Source organism: Salmo salar, chromosome 22, assembly GCF_965601325.2.
Source record: "Salmo salar chromosome 22, fSalSal1, whole genome shotgun sequence".
In the NCBI taxonomy this organism is placed as follows: domain Eukaryota; kingdom Metazoa; phylum Chordata; class Actinopteri; order Salmoniformes; family Salmonidae; genus Salmo; species Salmo salar.
Genome location: NC_138312.1, coordinates 1,921,056 through 1,930,043, shown reverse-complemented (window position 1 = coordinate 1,930,043; position 8,988 = coordinate 1,921,056).

Here is an 8,988-nt window from a genome sequence, read left to right as displayed (position 1 = left end):
CAAAAATGGCTGATTTTTTTTTCTTCATTTTTTGACACAAAAACAGTGACCCCGGTCATACCGAACTATCGACATTCTGGACAGGCCTAAAAAAAACATTTTAAAACCATTTTCACAAAAAATTTTAGATTTCTATTTTTGTCACCAAAAAACGATGACTCCGATCATGCCGAACTAGCGACATTTTGGACAGGCCTAAAAAAAAAGCAATTTAGAACCATTTTTTTTAAAAATGCTCAGAATGCTTTTTTCATTTTTTGACACAAAAACAGTGACCCCGGTCATGGCGAACTATCGACATTCTGGACAGGCCTAAAAAAAACATTTTAAAACCATTTTCACAAAAAATTGCAGATTTCTATTTTGTCCCTAAAAACGATGACTCCGATCATGCCGAAAAAGCAACATTCTGGACAGGCCTAAAAATTTTTTTAAAAAACATTTTCACCAAAAATTGCTGATTTTTTTTTCTTCATTTTCGTGACACAAAAACAGTGACCCCGGTTATGCCGAACTATCGACATTCTGGACAGGCCTAAAAAAACATTTTAAAACCATTTTCACAAAAAATTGCAGATTTCTATTTTGTCCCTAAAAACGATGACTCCGATCATGCCGAAAAAGCGACATTCTGGACAGGCCTAAAAAAAAATTTTAGAACCATTTTCACAAAAAATTGCAGATATTTTTTTTTCATTTTCGTGACACAAAAACAGTGACCCCGGTCATGCCGAACTATCGACATTCTGGACAGGCCTAAAAAAAACATTTTAAAACCATTTTCACCAAAAATTGCAGATTTCTATTTTGTCCCTAAAAACGTTGACTCTGATCATGCCGAAAAAGCGACATTCTGGACAGGCCTAAAAAAAACATTTAAAAACCATTTTCACAAAAAATTGCAGATATTTTTTTTTCATTTTCGTGACACAAAAACAGTGACCCCGGTCATGCCGAACTATCGACATTCTGGACAGGCCTAAAAAAACATTTTAAAACCATTTTCACAAAAAATTGCAGATTTCTATTTTGTCCCTAAAAACGATGACTCCGATCATGCCGAAAAAGCGACATTCTGGACAGGTCTAAAAAAAACATTTTAGAACCATTTTCACAAAAAAAGGTCAGATTTTTTTTTTTCATTTTTTGACACAAAAACAGTGACCCCGGTCATGCCGAACTATCGACATTCTGGACAGGCCTAAAAAAACATTTTAAAACCATTTTCACAAAAAATTGCAGATTTCTATTTTGTCCCTAAAAACGATGACTCCGATCATGCCGAAAAAGCGACATTCTGGACAGGTCTAAAAAAAATTTTAAAAACCATTTTCACCAAAAATTGCTGATTTTTTTTTCTTCATTTTCGTGACACAAAAACAGTGACCCCGGTTATGCCGAACTAGCGACATTCTGAACAGGCCTAAAAAAAAAGCATTTTAGAACCATTTTCAAAAAAAAAGCTCAGAATTCTTTTTTTCATTTTTTGACACAAAAACAGTGACCCCGGTCATGCAGAACTATTGACATACTGGACAGGCCTAAAAAAAACATTTTAAAACCATTTTCACCAAAAATTGCAGATTTCTATTTTGTCCCTAAAAACGTTGACTCCGATCATGCCGAAAAAGCGACATTCTGGACAGGCCTAAAATTTTTTTTTTAAAACATTTTCACCAAAAATGGCTGATTTTTTTTTCTTCATTTTTTGACACAAAAACAGTGACCCCGGTCATACCGAACTATCGACATTCTGGACAGGCCTAAAAAAAACATTTTAAAACCATTTTCACAAAAAATTTTAGATTTCTATTTTTGTCACCAAAAAACGATGACTCCGATCATGCCGAACTAGCGACATTTTGGACAGGCCTAAAAAAAAAGCAATTTAGAACCATTTTTTTTAAAAATGCTCAGAATGCTTTTTTCATTTTTTGACACAAAAACAGTGACCCCGGTCATGCCGAACTATCGACATTCTGGACAGGCCTAAAAAACACATTTTAAAACCATTTTCACAAAAAATTGCAGATTTCTATTTTGTCCCTAAAAACGATGACTCCGATCATGCCGAAAAAGCGACATTCTTGACAGGCCTAAAAAAAAATTTTAGAACCATTTTCACAAAAAATTGCAGATATTTTTTTTTCATTTTCGTGACACAAAAACAGTGACCCCGGTCATGCCGAACTATCGACATTGTGGACAGGCCTAAAAAAAACATTTTAAAACCATTTTCACAAAAAATTGCAGATTTCTATTTTGTCCCTAAAAACGATGACTCCGATCATGCCGAAAAAGCAACATTCTGGACAGGCCTAAAATTTTTTTTAAAAAACATTTTCACCAAAAATTGCAGATTTTTTTTTCTTCATTTTCGTGACACAAAAACAGTGACCCCGGTTATGCCGAACTAGCGACATTCTGAACAGGCCTAAAAAAAAAGCATTTTAGAACCATTTTCAAAAAAAAAGCTCAGAATTCTTTTTTTCATTTTTTGACACAAAAACAGTGACCCCGGTCATGCCGAACTATCGACATTCTGGACAGGCCTAAAAAAACATTTTAAAACCATTTTCACAAAAAATTGCAGATTTCTATTTTGTCCCTAAAAACGTTGACTCCGATCATGCCGAAAAAGCGACATTCTGGACAGGCCTAAAAAAAAATTTAAAAAACATTTTCACCAAAAATGGCTGATTTTTTTTTCTTCATTTTTTTACACAAAAACAGTGACCCCGGTCATACCGAACTATCGACATTCTGGACAGGCCTAAAAAAAACATTTTAAAACCATTTTCACAAAAAATTGCAGATTTCTATTTTGTCCCTAAAAACGATGACTCCGATCATGCCGAAAAAGCGACATTCTGGACAGGCCTAAAAAAAAAATTTAGAACCATTTTCACAAAAAATTGCAGATATTTTTTTCTCATTTTCGTGACACAAAAACAGTGACCCCGGTCATGCCGAACTATCGACATTCTGGACAGGCCTAAAAAAAACATTTTAAAACCATTTTCACCAAAAATTGCAGATTTCTATTTTGTCCCTAAAAACGATGACTCCGATCATGCCGAAAAAGCGACATTCTGGACAGGCCTAAAAATTTTTTTTTAAAACATTTTCACCAAAAATGGCTGATTTTTTTTTCTTCATTTTTTGACACAAAAACAGTGACCCCGGTCATACTGAACTATCGACATTCTGGACAGGCCTAAAAAAAACATTTTAAAACCATTTTCACAAAAAATTTTAGATTTCTATTTTTGTCACCAAAAACGATGACTCCGATCATGCCGAAATAGCGACATTTTGGACAGGCCTAAAAAAAAAGCAATTTAGAACCATTTTTTTTAAAAATGCTCAGAATGCTTTTTTCATTTTTTGACACAAAAACAGTGACCCCGGTCATGCCGAACTATCGACATTCTGGACAGGCCTAAAAAACACATTTTAAAACCATTTTCACAAAAAATTGCAGATTTCTATTTTGTCCCTAAAAACGATGACTCCGATCATGCCGAAAAAGCGACATTCTTGACAGGCCTAAAAAAAAAATTTGGAACCATTTTCACAAAAAATTGCAGATATTTTTTTTTCATTTTCGTGACACAAAAACAGTGACCCCGGTCATGCCGAACTATCGACATTCTGGACAGGCCTAAAAAAAACATTTTAAAACCATTTTCACAAAAAATTGCAGATTTCTATTTTGTCCCTAAAAACGATGACTCCGATCATGCCGAAAAAGCAACATTCTGGACAGGCCTAAAAAATTTTTTAAAAAACATTTTCACCAAAAATTGCTGATTTTTTTTTCTTCATTTTCGTGACACAAAAACAGTGACCCCGGTTATGCCGAACTATCGACATTCTGGACAGGCCTAAAAAACATTTTAAAACCATTTTCACAAAAAATTGCAGATTTCTATTTTGTCCCTAAAAACGATGAGTCCGATCATGCCGAAAAAGCGACATTCTGGACAGGCCTAAAAAAAAATTTTAGAACCATTTTCACAAAAAATTGCAGATATTTTTTTTTCATTTTCGTGACACAAAAACAGTGACCCCGGTCATGCCGAACTATCGACATTCTGGACAGGCCTAAAAAAAACATTTTAAAACCATTTTCACCAAAAATTGCAGATTTCTATTTTGTCCCTAAAAACGTTGACTCCGATCATGCCGAAAAAGCGACATTCTGGACAGGCCTAAAAAAAACATTTAAAAACCATTTTCACAAAAAATTGCAGATATTTTTTTTTCATTTTCGTGACACAAAAACAGTGACCCCGGTCATGCCGAACTATCGACATTCTGGACAGGCCTAAAAAAACATTTTAAAACCATTTTCACAAAAAATTGCAGATTTCTATTTTGTCCCTAAAAACGATGACTCCGATCATGCCGAAAAAGCGACATTCTGGACAGGTCTAAAAAAAACATTTTAGAACCATTTTCACAAAAAAAGGTCAGATTTTTTTTTTTCATTTTTTGACACAAAAACAGTGACCCCGGTCATGCCGAACTATCGACATTCTGGACAGGCCTAAAAAAACATTTTAAAACCATTTTCACAAAAAATTGCAGATTTCTATTTTGTCCCTAAAAACGATGACTCCGATCATGCCGAAAAAGCGACATTCTGGACAGGCCTAAAAAAAAAATTTAGAACCATTTTCACAAAAAATTGCAGATATTTTTTTCTCATTTTCGTGACACAAAAACAGTGACCCCGGTCATGCCGAACTATCGACATTCTGGACAGGCCTAAAAAAAACATTTTAAAACCATTTTCACCAAAAATTGCAGATTTCTATTTTGTCCCTAAAAACGATGACTCCGATCATGCCGAAAAAGCGACATTCTGGACAGGCCTAAAAATTTTTTTTAAAAACATTTTCACCAAAAATGGCTGATTTTTTTTTCTTCATTTTTTGACACAAAAACAGTGACCCCGGTCATACCGAACTATCGACATTCTGGACAGGCCTAAAAAAAACATTTTAAAACCATTTTCACAAAAAATTTTAGATTTCTATTTTTGTCACCAAAAACGATGACTCCGATCATGCCGAACTAGCGACATTTTGGACAGGCCTAAAAAAAAAGCAATTTAGAACCATTTTTTTTAAAAATGCTCAGAATGCTTTTTTCATTTTTTGACACAAAAACAGTGACCCCGGTCATGCCGAACTATCGACATTCTGGACAGGCCTAAAAAACACATTTTAAAACCATTTTCACAAAAAATTGCAGATTTCTATTTTGTCCCTAAAAACGTTGACTCCGATCATGCCGAAAAAGCGACATTCGGGACAGGCCTAAAAAAAAATTTAAAAAACATTTTCACCAAAAATGGCTGATTTTTTTTTCTTCATTTTTTTACACAAAAACAGTGACCCCGGTCATGCCGAACTATCGACATTCTGGACAGGCCTAAAAAAACATTTTAAAACCATTTTCACAAAAAATTGCAGATTTCTATTTTGTCCCTAAAAACGATGACTCCGATCATGCCGAAAAAGCGACATTCTGGACAGGCCTAAAAAAAAAATTTAGAACCATTTTCACAAAAAATTGCAGATATTTTTTTCTCATTTTCGTGACACAAAAACAGTGACCCCGGTCATGCCGAACTATCGACATTCTGGACAGGCCTAAAAAAAACATTTTAAAACCATTTTCACCAAAAATTGCAGATTTCTATTTTGTCCCTAAAAACGATGACTCCGATCATGCCGAAAAAGCGACATTCTGGACAGGCCTAAAAAATTTTTTTAAAAACATTTTCACCAAAAATGGCTGATTTTTTTTTCTTCATTTTTTGACACAAAAACAGTGACCCCGGTCATACCGAACTATCGACATTCTGGACAGGCCTAAAAAAAACATTTTAAAACCATTTTCACAAAAAATTTTAGATTTCTATTTTTGTCACCAAAAACGATGACTCCGATCATGCCGAACTAGCGACATTTTGGACAGGCCTAAAAAAAAAGCAATTTAGAACCATTTTTTTTAAAAATGCTCAGAATGCTTTTTTCATTTTTTGACACAAAAACAGTGACCCCGGTCATGCCGAACTATCGACATTCTGGACAGGCCTAAAAAACACATTTTAAAACCATTTTCACAAAAAATTGCAGATTTCTATTTTGTCCCTAAAAACGTTGACTCCGATCATGCCGAAAAAGCGACATTCGGGACAGGCCTAAAAAAAAATTTAAAAAACATTTTCACCAAAAATGGCTGATTTTTTTTTCTTCATTTTTTTACACAAAAACAGTGACCCCGGTCATACCGAACTATCGACATTCTGGACAGGCCTAAAAAAAACATTTTAAAACCATTTTCACAAAAAATTGCAGATTTCTATTTTGTCCCTAAAAACGATGACTCCGATCATGCCGAAAAAGCGACATTCTGGACAGGCCTAAAAAAAAAATTTAGAACCATTTTCACAAAAAATTGCAGATATTTTTTTCTCATTTTCGTGACACAAAAACAGTGACCCCGGTCATGCCGAACTATCGACATTCTGGACAGGCCTAAAAAAAACATTTTAAAACCATTTTCACCAAAAATTGCAGATTTCTATTTTGTCCCTAAAAACGATGACTCCGATCATGCCGAAAAAGCGACATTCTGGACAGGCCTAAAAAAAACATTTAAAAACCATTTTCACAAAAAATTGAAAATATTTTTTTCTCATTTTCGTGACACAAAAACAGTGACCCCGGTCATGCCGAACTATCGACATTCTGGACAGGCCTAAAAAACACATTTTAAAACCATTTTCACAAAAAATTGCAGATTTCTATTTTGTCCCTAAAAACGATGACTCCGATCATGCCGAACTAGCGACATTTTGGACAGGCCTAAAAAAAAAGCATTTTAGAACCATTTTCCAAAAAAAAGCTCAGAATGCTTTTTTTCATTTTTTGACACAAAAACAGTGACCCCGGTCATGCCGAACTATCGACATTCTGGACAGGCCTAAAAAACACATTTTAAAACCATTTTCACAAAAAATTGCAGATTTCTATTTTGTCCCTAAAAACGTTGACTCCGATCATGCCGAAAAAGCGACATTCGGGACAGGCCTAAAAAAAAATTTAAAAAACATTTTCACCAAAAATGGCTGATTTTTTTTTCTTCATTTTTTTACACAAAAACAGTGACCCCGGTCATACCGAACTATCGACATTCTGGACAGGCCTAAAAAAAACATTTTAAAACCATTTTCACAAAAAATTGCAGATTTCTATTTTGTCCCTAAAAACGATGACTCCGATCATGCCGAACTAGCGACATTTTGGACAGGCCTAAAAAAAAAGCATTTTAGAACCATTTTCCAAAAAAAAGCTCAGAATGCTTTTTTTCATTTTTTGACACAAAAACAGTGACCCCGGTCATGCCGAACTATCGACATTCTGGACAGGCCTAAAAAAACATTTTAATACCATTTTCACAAAAAATTGCAGATTTCTATTTTGTCCCTAAAAACGATGACTCCGATCATGCCGAAAAAGCGACATTCTGGACAGGCCTAAAAAAAGAATGTAGAACCATTTTCACAAAAAATTGCAGATATTTTTTTCTCATTTTCGTGACACAAAAACAGTGACCCCGGTCATGCCGAACTATCGACATTCTGGACAGGCCTAAAAAAACATTTTAAAACCATTTTCACCAAAAATTGCTGATTTTTTTTTCTTCATTTTCGTGACACAAAAACAGTGACCCCGGTTATGCCGAACTAGCGACATTCTGAACAGGCCTAAAAAAAAAGCATTTTAGAACCATTTTCAAAAAAAAGCTCAGAATTCTTTTTTTCATTTTTTGACACAAAAACAGTGACCCCGGTCATGCAGAACTATTGACATACTGGACAGGCCTAAAAAAAACATTTTAAAACCATTTTCACCAAAAATTGCAGATTTCTATTTTGTCCCTAAAAACGTTGACTCCGATCATGCCGAAAAAGCGACATTCTGGACAGGCCTAAAAATTTTTTTTTAAAACATTTTCACCAAAAATGGCTGATTTTTTTTTCTTCATTTTTTGACACAAAAACAGTGACCCCGGTCATACCGAACTATCGACATTCTGGACAGGCCTAAAAAAAACATTTTAAAACCATTTTCACAAAAAATTGCAGAGTTCTATTTTGTCCCTAAAAACGATGACTCCGATCATGCCGAAAAAGCGACATTCTGGACAGGCTTAAAAAAGAATTTTAGAACCATTTTCACAAAAAATTGCAGATATTTTTTTTTCATTTTCGTGACACAAAAACAGTGACCCCGGTCATGCCGAACTATCGACATTCTGGACAGGCCTAAAAAAAACATTTTAAAACCATTTTCACAAAAAATTGCAGAGTTCTATTTTGTCCCTAAAAACGATGACTCCGATCATGCCGAAAAAGCGACATTCTGGACAGGCTTAAAAAAGAATTTTAGAACCATTTTCACAAAAAATTGCAGATATTTTTTTTTCATTTTCGTGACACAAAAACAGTGACCCCGGTCATGCCGAACTATCGACATTCTGGACAGGCCTAAAAAAACATTTTAAAACCATTTTCACAAAAAATTGCAGATTTCTATTTTGTCCCTAAAAACGATGACTCCGATCATGCCGAAAAAGCGACATTCTGGACAGGCCTAAAAAAATTTTTAAAAACCATTTTCACCAAAAATTGCTGATTTTTTTTTCTTCATTTTCGTGACACAAAAACAGTGACCCCGGTTATGCCGAACTAGCGACATTCTGAACAGGCCTAAAAAAAAAGCATTTTAGAACCATTTTCAAAAAAAAAGCTCAGAATTCTTTTTTTCATTTTTTGACACAAAAACAGTGACCCCGGTCATGCAGAACTATTGACATACTGGACAGGCCTAAAAAAAACATTTTAAAACCATTTTCACCAAAAATTGCAGATTTCTATTTTGTCCCTAAAAACGTTGACTCCGATCA